This window comes from Chrysochloris asiatica, unplaced genomic scaffold (assembly GCF_000296735.1).
Source record: "Chrysochloris asiatica unplaced genomic scaffold, ChrAsi1.0 scaffold00310, whole genome shotgun sequence".
NCBI classification, from domain to species: Eukaryota; Metazoa; Chordata; class Mammalia; order Afrosoricida; family Chrysochloridae; genus Chrysochloris; species Chrysochloris asiatica.
The window spans coordinates 2,870,934-2,885,491 of NW_006408828.1; the positions used below are offsets into that span (position 1 = coordinate 2,870,934).

Below are 14,558 nucleotides of genomic sequence, written 5' to 3' on the forward strand. Positions count from 1 at the left end.
CGCCCGATTTAGCCGCAGGGAGGCTGGGAACATTGTCTTTATTTTAAGCCGCCGAGTGCGGCACGAACGCGGCTGCTCGCGACAAAGGGCTTTGCGAATCGGCGGCAGGCGGCGCACGTGGGGTCCGGCCCCGCCTCCGCGCGCCCCTCGGCCGACCCGCGCGGCCTGGCCTGACTCTCGCTAGTCCCACTTCTCTCTGACCAGAAGCGGACGCAAGACTCCAGGGTCTGGATCTCTACCAATTGCTATTTTTGGTCGCCTTGGTGGAAGAGTCACCCCTTCAGGCCATCGGGAGACAGAGGGGATGCGAGGTCGCCCTGCGAGACTCGTCCCCTCTCTGAGCCCGCTAGCCATGGGGGAGCAGAGAAGCTGCACCGACTGCGAATCCAGCTCCGCCTCTGCCCAGCTGCACCGCCTGGGCGTGTTAGTGCCCCTCTCTGGATTTCGGTTTCCTCCTGAATGACGTGGGAGGAGGATAGCAATATCTTCCCGAAGCGTTTGTTTGACGTTTAGTTGGGCTCATGCAGGTTAAACCTGGCACGCCCGTCTGCCCCATGGCGGCGAGCTAAAAGTGAAAGCTATTGTTGTTGTTATTTATAACCGGCATTGAGCACTTACTACATGCCAGGCTGTCAACATCCATTAACTCGTCTGCTTCTCACAACTCTAAGAGGGAGGATATTACTATACCCATTTTACAGATGAGGCTTTCTGCTTCCGCAGAGATTTACAGCCTCAGAAACCCTATAAAGACTTGATGGCACTTTAGCAACTTCAAAGATTTACAAGCCAACACTCTTCCGTGGGGTCGCTCTTGGCGGGTGCCGTCAGGGTGCTTGGGCCATCTTGGGCTCTCATGCAGACTGCAGTTTCAGGGGCAGCAGTGACTTGTGGGACAGCGTTTTGAAAAGATCTGGGCTGAAGGTGAGGAGATTTAAGGCAGGAAGTAATCTCGCAGCCCCTCAAGTTAAACCCTGATCCTGTACTGAACCCACGTCTAAAGCTCAAACCCAGTTGCGTCTCACTGCTGCTTCCTCTGTCCTTGGAGAAAGGAGGCCAGGGCTGGGGTCCGCCCTTCTTGCCCCCAACAGGTCGCGTGGTCCTCGGTGCGCTCTAGAGGAGGCAAGGGGCAATGGTCTCCGTCGCTGTGGGAGGCGACTTGCCCTCGGAGCCCTGCAGGGAAGCAGCGGGACTGCTTGAGGGGGTCCATCCTCGACGACCACCCCACCCCATTGCCTTAGGTTCTCAAGTCCGTCGTCCCAGAGAGGACTCTGGGAGAGACTTGTTCTCGTATTTCCAAGAAGCTGAAGTTCAGGAGGGTCTTTGGGTCGAGCAGGCCACGCGAGGGGACCCGCAGTTCCCGCCGCTCCGAGGGCAGGGGCGCAAACGGCTACAACAAAGGCAGCCTCTGGAAATGGGAAATTTGTTTTGAGGCTGGTTGAGGCCAGATAGACACGAACCCCCTCCTTTTACAGGTCGCCCTACTTCTTCATCTCCAGTGAGTGCGGGGCCCCTCTGGCTAGAGGAACGCATAGCAACACAGCGCCCTCCAGTTGGGCTCCGCGAGCTCCCAATCCGAAGCCCTGTCCCTCTTCTCGCTAAGCGAAGCTTCGAGCGCAGCTCCCAAAGGTTTGCTGCGACCCCAGCGCGCGGCTTCTCGCGTGTTTCCCCGGCTCGGCCAGCGCCTTGGCCTACGTAGCCCGGTGCTGAGAGAGGAGTACGCGGGGCAAGGTGGGGAGTGCCGGGGACGGGGGTCACGCGTCCCGGAAGAGTCTCGGCCTCTCCTTCGGGCTGGGCCTCGGGGGAAGCTGTGCTCCTCTAGAATGGCCCTTTAGAGTTCTCTGTACCCAACTATGAAGGCAGGTCCTCGGGTCCAGGTCACTGGCTGCCGCTTGTGAGTTGGTAACACCGTGGACTCTCGCCCAACTCCAAGGATGGACTTGGGGACGGAGGCAGGGGACGCTTTATTCAGCGCTCTGGAGGCTCGGCCTCTCCCTCAACCAGTCAGGAGCGCAGACTGTTGTACCGTGTGGTCCGTATTGACCGGACCCCGTATTGCCGCAGAGTATCCACATCCGGCCAGACTAGATCGGACGGGGGACTTCGGGCGACAAGTAGGGTCCCCAAGGATTCTCCCCGACTCTGCACAGCGGGTTCCGCACGCCCAGGGACGTGACTGATTTCGGAAGCAGGGCCAATTTCAAAGCCCCTTGCCCACGGCCTCACGAAGTTTGCTTTGTAACTGCGCACTCCCTTCCTCAAACCTCGTGGGTATGAGCGCCTTGTTGCCGGGTCCCCACGGAGGCGAAGCCCTCGGTCTCCTACCCGTCTCTCCTGGAGACCCTTCCCCAGAGCAAGCCTCAGTGCCCATAGCCCTCCGCGCTTCCTGCTGCGCCCCCTAGCGGCCTTGGGCCTGGGGTATCTCGTGCTGAGCACCCATTTTTCTTCGTAGGGGAGGATAAAATAGTGCTCCTCCTCCTCCCCGCCCTACGGAGGCCCAGAGATGTTAGGTTATCTCACTCTGCCCTCTTACCTGCTTCACAGTTTGTAGGTTTTGGCATTAACTAGCTGGGAACTCTCTGGGCCATCTATCAGATGGATAGTAATCTTTGCTTGGAAGTTGCTCAGCTCGCCCTTCATTCTGTAGTCACATTTATTTAGCAAATACATAGCATCAAGCATGTGTCAGCACTGTTTTTTGTATTTTACATATTTTAACTCATTTAATCTTTGTAATAGCGCATTGTGGGTAGTGCAAATGATTCGTGTTAGGCTTCTAACTGAAAGGTGATGGTAGGACCCCAACCAACAGCACCACGGAAGAAAAGCCTGGAGATCTGCAACCAAGAAAACCCTATGGAGTACAGTTCTACTCAGTATCACATGCAATAGGCATGAGTCAGAATCCACTTGAAGACAACAACAAGAAAATGTTTAAAACCTTACTAATGGGAGAAACCTGAGGCTTTCTACTCCCGTAAAGATTTACACCCTCGGAAACCCTATACAGGGTCGCTATGGGTCGGAACCGACTCGATGGCACATAACAACAACAACAACAATGGGGTAGAGGAGCTCTGGTAGCGTGGTGGTTTACGAATCGGGCTGCGAACCTTAAGGTCAGCGGTTCGAAACTACCAGCCGCTTCGCAGGAGAAAGATGAGGCTTTCTACTCCCGTAAAGATTTACACCCTTGGAAACCCTGTACAGGGTCGCTATGGGTCGGAACCGACTTGATGGCACTTAACAACAACAACAACAATGGAGTAGAAGGAGTCCTGGTGTGGACCTGTGGGTTAATGCGCTGGACTGCAAGGTGGGTTTGAACAGCAAGATCAGTGGTTCAATCTCACCAGCCACTCCTTGGAAACTCTATAAAGGGTCTTTATGAATCGGAACCGACTCTACGGCACTTAACAACAACAACACTGGGGTAGCGAAAGGAGCCCTGGTGGCACTGTATGATAAGCACTAGACTGCTAACTACAAGCAGTTCTAATCCACCAGCTGCTCAGTGGGAGAAAGACGAAACTTCCTGCTCTGGTAAAGAGTTACAGTTTATACAGGGTTGCTAAGAGTCAGAATCAACTTGATGGCGTAGTTTTTGGTTTAATGGTGGGGGAATTATCCCCATTTTCTCAATGAAGAAACGATGCCCAGAGAGGTCCAGTAACCAGTCCAAAGTCACACAGCCAGTAGATGCCAGAGCTAGGCAGTTGACTCTCAATCAACCTATCCTAAAGATCACCCCAAATGTCAATATCCACAAAACTTCCCTTCCTCCAAGCCCAGTTCCCTGGACTGTGGGTGCAACCAGCTGTTTGCCTGTTAAAGTCCCACAGCCCCCCTTGCTCGCCCCCTTGGCGCCTCCTGGAAGGCCCAGTGCTGTAGGACGCCCGCCGGGGCAGGGATTGATGAGGATGGAGGACCTCGGAGACCGCCTGTTTACTCCGCAGCCTGCACACGCCTTGATTAATGGGGCACAATTGAGTTAGGGCCTGAGCTTTGCGGCTGGAGGCCCGGGAGGGGGAAGGGCCTGCCGGCTAGAGCCTCCTTTCCCTCCGGGGCACGTTGGGGGTTTGTGAGAAGCTGGGGCCCTGAGGACACGGAGAAGAGACCTGCCCAGTCTGGGGGCACAGTGTGGCCCTGGGGGGGCAAGGGGCAGCCTCTTCTTGCCCCCCACACCCTTCTACCATAGAAAGGGAGGCTCAGAAAGGGAGAAGCTAGCACATCTCCCGACAGGAAATGCAAGCAGGGAGGTGGGGAGCCGGGCTGAGCCTGTCTGGGTTCTGGACAGTGGGAGGCAGACCTTCATGGACCCCTATTCACCTCACTTCTGGGTGAGCCTTTCTTTGAGGTGTGTGAACCTCCTTCCTGAGCACCCACCCTCTTGCTCCAGTTTTTTGCCGTAGCTGTCAGTGGGGTGACTCTGAAACGCACCCGGGGTCGGGGAAAGGACATGAATAAGAACCCACCCACTACTTACTCTCCTCGTGGCGACCCTTTGCTCCTTCACCCTGCAATGGTGGACTAGGCCTCTTGAGTTTTCAGTCTAACCCACTATGTGAGTTGATTTAGAATCGTAATGACCCTATAAGACTGCCCATAAGGTGGGGGAGGGGTGCGAAACGCCGGCCTTTTGGTTAGCAGCCCAGTTCTTTAATCCCTGCGGCTTCTCAAGCTTTCAGCCAGTAGTCACTGATTGCAAAACCACACAGTGCAGTGCATAGCACTTCCTACTTCCTCCAGATTGGTAATATAGTCCCACCCCAAAGGGAATAGTGCTTGACCCTGGGAAGGGGGCAGGAGAAACCAGAGCCCAGAAACCGCAGGGCTGATGATCTAGTTGGGGAGAGAAGATGAGGACCAGGGAAAGGTTTAGTGTAGACCAGAGTCCTTGAAATTCCTGCGAATAGGATAGAAGGAGAAGAAACATAGAGCCATGGTCAGTGGGAGCTGGCCTTGGAGGTATGTCTGACCAGGGTCCAGAGGTTGTGTAGCATGTTAGGGCAATAGACTACTGGAGTCCACTGGAGGTCCACTTTAGAACTATGTGGAAGAGGAGTCATGGCCTGTCTCTAAATGCCATCCATGGAGTTGGTTCCAACTCATAGCACCTTTGTATAGGGTTTCTGAGGTGAGGCTGGTGGGTTTGAACCGCCGACCTTATTGTTAGCAGTCCAGTGCTTATCCTAAAGCTGTCTTCAAATTAGCCCTGACTCAGGCGACTCCTTGCATAATGGAATTTGGACTATGGTGATCTATAGGTTTTTTTGTTTTTTTTTTCTTTCTTTTTAAAAAATGTTTTATTGTGAATTATGTGATAGTTTACATGGGAGAACATTAGCTTTACATTCATCCTATTGTATATCATTTCATTGCCATGGTTACAATCCCCTCTATGCATCATCAACCAACCAAAGGGTGTACTCTCCAAGCCTGCCCCCACCCTCCCACCCCCGGTGGTCCTCAGCACACAGCCCCTCTCCCTCTCTGGGTCTAGAGTGCCAGCCAATCCATCTCTCCACGTCATTGTTTCTGCCTCCATCTCTGGCTTCACTGCTTCTCTGGGTAGGGTCCGCTTTCCGCTCTTCTCCCTTGATGGTCCCAGAGACTTCCTATAGGTTTATAAAAAAACCTTTTTTATTTGTGAGTTGAGTGAAGGTTTTATTGTGTATCAAGAGTAGATCATCAGTTTTACGTTCAACAAACCCTGTTGTATGGTTTCATGTCAGCGACTGCAGTCTCCTCAATGTGATATCACTTATCCCACTTCCTGCCTCCATTCCTCCTCCTTTCCCCACCCTTCTTCTGAATTTTGTCCTTCGGTAAATGCTGCCCTTTTGATTCTATGGTATGTGTACCTCTCTGGTGTTGTTGTCCTCTTATCTACTGTGTGGCTGACCAACAGAGTTTTCATTGGCTGATTTTCACAAGTAAATTGCCAGACCTTCTTTTCTAGTCTGGAAGCTCCGCTGATGGTGCAGCCTCATAACAACCTGCAGCTTAGCTTCCACTGACAGGTGACTGCAGATGAGGTGGACTGGCTGGGAGTCGAACCTGGGTCTCCGGCATTGGAAGGAGAGGATTCTACCCCTGAACCATCACTGTCTTTCAGCCTCAATCTGTTGTTGTTGTTGTTGTTGTTGTTAGGGGCCGTCGAGCTGGTTCCAACTCAAAGCCACCCTATGCACAACACTGCCTGGTCCTGTGCCATCCTCACAATTGTTGTTATGCTTGAACCCATTATTGCTACCTCAGTGTACCCATCTGTATAAATGGGAAGGGGATGAAGGTGAAGATGACATCAAAGGTTCTCCCATCGCTGATGTTCTTGGAAGACCTGAGGTTTGACTCAGCTCTGTGTGACCTTGGGTCCACCACTCCCCTTTTCTAAGCTTCAGATTTTCAGGAAGTAAAACTGGAGAGGAGGTTAGCCTGGTGTTCTCCAGAGTCTATTTTGCAGTATGTTAGTGGGTGTTAATGATAAGAAAAAAGGCTTATTTATTTTTTTTAAGAAATAAAGTGGGAAATTTGATATGGGTTTCTCTACTGCCTCAACCTTTGTTGTTGTTAAGGGCTGTTGAGTCGGTTCCAATATATAGTGACTTCTGTGGGGTTTCCAAGGAGCAGCTGGTGAGTTTGAACCATCGACCTTGCAGTTCAAACTGATCTTATGGAAAGTGCTTGCTATAGCGCCACACCAGAACTCCTGAGGGCCTTTGAAAAGCAGGGAGAGCTTGCAGAGTTTCCCAAACTTCTTTTATCGTGGGCCTACTGACGCAGAGCACCTCACTTGACTGGCTGCTGAGGAACATCCTGGGTGGTTCCGGACTGTCTTTTCTAGAACGCCTTCAGTTTGATATGTGATCATGCTAACCATCTCCCTGCACTCTCTGGCCCCCAGTGCCAGGCCCTTGTATCCTCTCAGGTCTAAGTCCTAGTCCTACCTTCTCCAGATGGGAAAATCAATTTCTGAGACTCTCAGTTCTAGAGGTTAACAGGTACCCTCTTCCTTCCCTCAGCTGCAACTCGACCCGACCCGCTTGATCTTTGGGCTGAAGCCAGGGGCCTGGCCCAGAGGAGAGCAATTAAGCAGATTGGTGGGGTAAGGGGTGAACCCCAGGAAGTAAGGACAAGTATTTATAGTAATCTCCACCCTCCCTCCCCTTACTAGCCTGTTTCAGCGGGAGGGGACTTGCTTGGAGGCAAACATATAGATTATGAACTGGATCATTCTGGTGAGGTAAGTGGTGGAAGGTGTGGGGAGGTGGGGAGGAATAAGAGCAGGAGCTAGGAGACAGGAGAGGACTGGCTGATGGTGACCCTGACTCAGTCAGTAGTCTTGGAATCCCATAGGGATCAGAGACTGGGAGATTCTTAGTGATCCATTTTACAGAATGGAAAAAACGGAAGCTCAGTGACTTATCAAAGGGCACGGAACAATTCAGTGGCCAATACTTGAACCACAATCGTTGCCTCATTTTCTGATCTCAATTAATCATATTCTGGTGGCACTGTGAGTTAAGCATTGGGCCTCTGACCACAAGGTTAGTGGTTCAAACCCTCCAGCTGCTCCTTGGGAGACAGATGAGGCTCTCTGCTCCCATAAAGATTTATAGTCTCGGAAACCCTATGGAGCACTTCTGCTTTGTCCTAGTGGGTCATGTGACTTGGGATAGACTCAATGGTGGGGGGTCACATTTATAAATACTTTCTGTCATTAGCCTCTGGGGACTTGCCCTCTTGGTTCTCTTACTACTTCCCTGGCTGCTCTTCCTCAATGTCCCCATCTTCCTACCTTCTAAACTTTAGACTTCTGGTGTGACACTGTGTATCAGCTCCCGACTGCAAATCACAAGGTTGGCAGTTCAAACGTATCAGCTGCTCCTCGGAAACCCTTTACAGGGTCGCTATGAGTCGGAAACCAGTCGACAGCAATTAACAACAACCAACTGTGGAGTATCCCTAGTCAGACCTTGGACCTTCACACACACCCCTTCCCCAGGTGAACTTGTTACACCCGTACACAAATGACTCCCACATTTCTCTCTCCAGTCCCTTGAACCACCAGGCTGTTCAATCCGGTGTTTCCTCATCTACAATACGGAGATAATAATAGCCCTTATGTCATACGGTTGTTATGGGGATGGTATGACTTAATACATAAGCAAAAGAAGGGTGCCTGGTTCTGAGTGAACACCAGGCTTATTGTTCTCGCTGTCATTATTGCTGACAGCTTCTTTGGGATGTCTAGAATCATCGCAGACATGACTCATCTCCAAACCCCAAACTGCTCTATCTTCAGGCTTGCCAGTTTCAGTAGATGGCCCCCCCATCCTTCTTTCCAGTTGCTCTGGTCACAAACTTGGGAGTTACCTTTCTTTCACATCCCAAATCGAATTCTCTTCCTTAAATCTACCCAGAATGCAACTGTTGTCACCTCTCCCCTGGATTGTTGTTGTTACATGCTGTGAAGTCCGTACCAACTCATTGTGACCCTGCATAGGATTTCTGAGGCTGTAAATCTTTTTTTTTCTTAAATGTTTTATTGTGAATTATGTGATAGTTTACATGGGAGAACATTAGTTTTACATTCATTCTATCTTATATCATCTCATTGCCATGGTTACAATCCCCTCCATGCAATCCTTCCCCCGTACCCCCCAGGTCTTCAGCACACAGTCGCTCTCCCTCTCTGGATCTAAAGTCTCCGGCTGCTCCATCGCTCCACGTCATCATCTCTGGCTCCATTTCAGGCATCACTGCTTCTCTGGGTAGGGTCCTGCTCTCTGCTCTTCTCCCTTGATGGTCCTAAGGACCTCTGCTCCTAGACTGAAAAGTTAATCACTCCCCTCCTTGCTATAAAACATCTACCTTTACATTTCCGACCTTCACAATCAGTCCTGATAACAATTATTCACTATTGTATCACAAGAGACCCGTCTGCATTTCATTGCATCAGCCCCGCCTAGTCAGATTGAATACTACTCACTGGAGATTCTACCTTCCTCCAGGCCCTCTGGATCTAGGTTCCCTCTTGAAAACTTGTAAGCCAGTTACTTCTTGCCTTTGTAGCCCCCGCTCCCCCATTTTGGGTAGCCAATGTCTAAGTTGCCCATCCCTGTCTACTCTGTGTGTGGAGGGGGTGGGAATGATTCTTGCTGTAAGGACTTGTTCCCTCTTTTGAGCTACTGCTTCCATAGGTGTAGGTCAAGTTCATCAAATTGTATGAGAATACTTTTTTTTCCCCCTCTTCTTTTTAATTCTGGTTGAGCTCTGATCATCCAGTCACTGAAGCCAGGATAAATGGGTATTATCTACAAGTGTGGGTGAGGCTGTAAATCTTTATGGGAGCAGAAACAGCTGGTAGTTTCGAACTGCTGACCCTGAAGTTCGCAGTCTGATTCGTAACCGGAGCTCCTTTCTACCCTGGGTTACTACCTCCTTACTGGTCTCCTTGCTTCTGTCCCGACCCATCCACATTCACTTTTCCACACAGTAGTCAGATGGCTCTTTTAGAAATGAATGTTCTAACCATTTCCCCTGTTTCTCAAGGCTTTTGAGGTCCCACATGGTCTGCCCTTGCCTCCACCGTAGCTTTATTTCCTACCATTAGCTCCTGGCTGCTCTGCTCTGGCCATACTGGCCTTACCCCCCCACCTTCCACCCCCGGCCCCCTCCCCGCAAAACCTGTCAAGCACTTTGCTGCTTCAAAGCCTTTGCACTACTGTTATCTTTGCCCAGGTAATAGTAAACAAAACCCAGACTTCTAAAAGATAAAGATTACAATAGAGACCGTACAAATGGTTGAGACAGGGATGATGATCTTGGCAGGTGGCAGATGAGTCCCTGAGTGTTGTATGATCACTAGACAGGGCTGGGACTAGGTGAGGGCAGAGAGACATCTGTCTCAGGTGCAAACCTTAGGGAGGCGTCCCCAAATCCCAGTAAATAATACTTGAAAGCATTATTATTATTATTTTTAGGTTTTATTGTGAATTATGTGACAGTTTACATGGGAGAACATTAGTTTTACATTCATCTCATCCTATATTGTTTCACTGCCATGGTTACAATGAAAGCATTATTTTTAAAGCATCAGAATGAATGCTGAGAATCTACATCAAACTTTAAGTAAAGGCAGCATTGGGCAGGGCTCAGATTAGGTGAGGCAAGAGACATGCATACAAGTGCAGTATTCATTCTATTGATTCCAGATCTTACTGGGACCTTCTGAGGAGGGGCTGGACTGGAAGTCTCCTCCAATAGTCCAGGGAGAAAACGAGGCCCAGAGGCCCAGCCTCAGAGATCAGCACAAGGGCTGGACAGATTGTTCCTGGCCAGTAAAATGGGGGCAGCAAGTCTTACCCAAAATTAGTGAAGTAAAAGTACGGAAGCCTAGTGCTTGCTGGAGGCGCAGGTCGGATAAGGAGGAGGCAGAGGACCAGAGAGGGGCGGGGCCGTTGGGCAGGGGAGGGGGCATTTACCTGGCTGCTCGGGTGGGGATATCCCAGCCATCGGATCCGGAAGCAGAGGATGCAGCCAGGGAGAAGCTGAAGAAGGCTGTGCTGACTCCTGCGCTCCCAGCTGAGGGACCTTGAAATAGAACCTGGGAATAGGGTCTCTGGGGGAACTTTCAAGGCCCAGAGGAAAGGTAAGAGTCATGCTGAGATTTTGAAAGTCAGGTGGCCGAATCAGGGGTGAGGCCAGGTGCCAGGGGGCCGGGCCAAGGCTAAGGAGTGGGCTCAGGGCGCGGTTAGAAACAGAGAGCCATGGCCAGGGAACAGTCTGTGAAAGCCAGGGGAGAGTTAAGTGGAGCTTGCAAGAATGACCAAGGCATATGGGTGAGACTGTGGCAGGGCGAGGACTGGACGGGCATGGCTGAAGGTGGCCGGACCTGGCCAGAGCCTAAGGGACCAAGTTAGGGCTTGGATGTTGTTGTTGTTAGGTGCCATTGAGTCGGTACTGACTCATAGCGACCCTATGCACAGCAGAATGAAACACTGCCCGATCCTGGGCCAACCTCACTATTGTTGCCACGCTTGAGTCCATTGATGCTGCTACTTGGCCAGTCCATTTCTCCAGGGGTCTTCCTCTTTTTCTCTGACCCTCCACCTTACCAAACATGAGATCCTTCTCCAGCAACTGGTCCCTCCTTCTCCAGAGACTGGTCCGAAGTATGAGAGATGAAGTTTGGCCATCTTGGCCTCTAAGGAGCACTCTGGCTGCACTTCTTCCAAAAGGGAGCTCTGGTATTGTAGTGGTTATGAAATGGGCTGTGAACCTCAGGGTCAGCAGTTCGAAACCACCATCTATTCTGCAGGAGAAAGATGAGGTTTTCTGCTCCTGTAAAGATTTACAGCCTCAGAAACCCTATGCTATGAGTCAGAACCGACTCCACGGCACATAACAACAACAGGCTGAAGGCGAAACCTACATAGCCGTCTGTTAATGGTGTTCTGAGTTGTTAATTTTTTTGAAACTTTTTATTGTGAATTGAATGAAGGCTTACAGAGCAGATCATCAGTTTTACATCCAGCAAATCTCACACTTTGCTTCATCTCAATGATTGTAATCCCCTACATGGAATGACAGTTATTCCACTTTTTCTTTATGGTTCCTATTTCATTCCACCTTTCTTCCCAAGCACTCTGAACCTTGTCCTTAGATAAGTGTGTTGCCCTTTTGATCTGGAATGGTCGATCATTTCATGGTGAGCATATCTCGCTAGTGTTGTTGTCCCCCGCATATACCCCGAATCAACCAGGCTGAGCTCCGTTCCAGACCTGAAGGCTGACTGAGGCCCAGAAGCTCGGGTTCCCCCAGTCTCTTTATGACCAGTAAGCCCCTCCACCCCCTTTTTTAAAAAAAATACTTTTGAGTTTTTCCCCACATGTCTCCTGCTCTGTCTGGGGCCTTCTAATGTGATCCCTTGCAGAGTACTTGGTATTGATGTCTGGGCACCATCTAGTTCTGGTCTCTGAGTCATGGAGAGTGATATTATGTGTTCTGTTAGTCCACTGGACGAATTGATTCCAAGCCTCTTTAATTTTTATTGCTCTTCTTTTTTCCACACATGCAGAGACTAATAGTTTCAGCTGAGATGGCCGTTCATGGGCTTTTAAGATCCTCATCGATACTCACCAAAGTAGGCTGTAGAACATAGTTTTATGGACTCCGTTTTATGCCATTTGACCATGGTGTCCCCAGGGCTAATAGTCCTCAGAACTATGGTCCTGAGCCCCCAGGCTCAGCATGGGTTGTATATTTTTGACAACATTAACCCCAGCAGAGTCTTAGGAAAGGTTTCATAGAGCTGAATCTTGAAGGACAGATGACAGTTGGCCAGGGAGAGAAGGGAATTTGAGGGAGAAGGAACAGCAGGGACAAAGGTGAGGAGATGAGAGGGGCAGTGTGGGTGGCAAGTTTGAAGATCTTTGGAGACCACCAATGGTGAAGGGAATGCCTGGTGCATTGAGTCTGCAGTGATATGTTTGCCCCCTATCCTGCAGGGTCAGGTGGCAGTCATATCACCATCTCCCTTTCCCTCTTTGGGGCTGGGGCCATGTCTCTGGATGGAGCGAAGCCAGGTTCCCTGGCCCAGGAGAGAGTTTGGTTTGTTTATGAAGGGGCCACAGCAGCCTTGGGTGGCAGATGGGTATGAAAGTACTGCTGGCTTTCCTGGTTTGACAGCCACAGATTGCACTCACTTGTTGCCACCTCTTGGCTGTCACCACCAGGGTTTTTAATCCTCTTCATTCCTACTCCTTCCTGAAGTGAGGTCCAGACTGGTCCAGGATCAAGGACTGGTCTGGACTGCAGATCTTGGCCATCTCCCACCCCTCTTTCCCGCGATCTCACTGTGCCATGCTGAACTTCCTTGACAAGAGCTCAGATAACCCAAACCTACTGTTAGTGAGTCAAGTCCAGCTCATAGGGACCCTGTAGATAAAGTTTCAGAGGCTGCAAATCTTTACAGGAGTAGAAAGCCTCATTTTTCTCTTGCTGAGTGACTGGTGGGTTTGAATTTCTGTCCTTGCAGTTAGCAGTCCAATGCTTATCCTATCATGTCACCAAGGCTCCTAAAACTCAGGTTGTTGTTAAGTGCCATTGAGTTGATTCTGATTCACAGCTACCCTGTATAGGGTTTCCAAGGAACAGCTGGTGGGTTTGAACTGCCAATGTCGTGGTTCGCAATCCAGCGCTGCTCCTATAATGCCCCCAGGAGTAAGAGCTCAGGGATGAGGTGGCAAATGGTTTTTGCAGCCAGGACCTGGGCAGGAGGGGAGGACTATTGTCTACTGCTTCTGAGTCCTTTCTCCTCCTCCTTCATTTCTCCTTTGTTTCCAGATGATTGCACCCACCCCCATGGAGCGGAGGGGCCTCAAACAAAACCTCCTAATTGGTTGCCTTCATTTTAGTCTCTTTTAAAAAGGAGGCCTGGTGTCACAATGGTTAAGTGCTCAACTGTTAAAGGAAAGATTGCTGTTGGAACCCACCCAGTGGCTCCCTTCTTCTCTGTCACATGGGGTGGCTCTGAGTCAAAAGTCAGTTTGATGGCATACAACAAGCCCTTCCAGGAAAGACTGAATATGGGGGCAGAGGCAGGTGGAGCAAGAGGCAAGCCATTTTTCACTGTGATAACCAATATCAAGACTTGAAGGGAGCGGAGCAAAATGGGGAGGAAGGTGGGAAGCATGATACAATGTGTGTGCATGTGTGTACATGCATGCAGTCTGCTGTTAAGTCAGCTGTCTGCTTCTAGTGTAGCCTCATCACTTCTTAGCTGTGTGGTCTTAGGTGTGTGTCTTACCCTCTCTCAGCCTGAGGAGGATACCCTCTATATTGTTGAACCAGTGACTGAAATGCCTACTGAACTGAGCGCATCCAATCAAAAGCCCTTGTCTGTTTATATTTTCCTCCTCCAAGACTGGTTGCCTAGGATGGTTTATGGAGTTCTGTTGTAAAGAAAATACAAATTCTCACCTCGGGACCAATAAATAACAACCAGATAAAGGAGAAAGGATTGAAGTTGTCAAAGATTGCATTTTACTTGGATCAACCATCAGCATTCACGAAAGCTGCAGTCAAGAAATCAAACAACATATTGCATTAGGCAAATCTGCTACACAAGACCTCTTTAGAGTGTTCAAGAGGACTAAGGTGTGCCTGACCCAAGTTATACTATTTTCAATAGCCTCATATACATGTGAAACTTGGACAATGAATAAGGAAAATAGTAGAAGAATTGATGCATTTGAGTTATGGTGTTGGAGGAGAATATTAAAGGTACCATGGACTGCCAAAAGAACAAACAAATCTGTGTTGGAAGAAGTACAGCTAGAGTGCTCCTTCGAAGCCAAGATGTTGAGATTTTGTCTCTCATACTTTAGACATATTATCAGGAGGGACCAGTCCCTGGAGAAGGACATCATGCTTGGTAGAGTGGAGGGTCAGCAAAGAAGAGGAAGACCCCCAACGAGATGGATTGATACAATGACATCAGCAATTAGCTTAAGCGTAGCAACGATTGTGAGGTTGGCACAGGATCGTTG

At 50.0% G+C, this 14,558-nt stretch overlaps 1 pseudogene; it reads right to left on the minus strand.

The window, feature by feature from the left end:
* Positions 1-1,519: 1,519 nt before the first annotated feature.
* The window catches only part of LOC102829020, an 88,206-nt pseudogene continuing 75,167 nt past the window's right edge, over positions 1,520-14,558 (minus strand).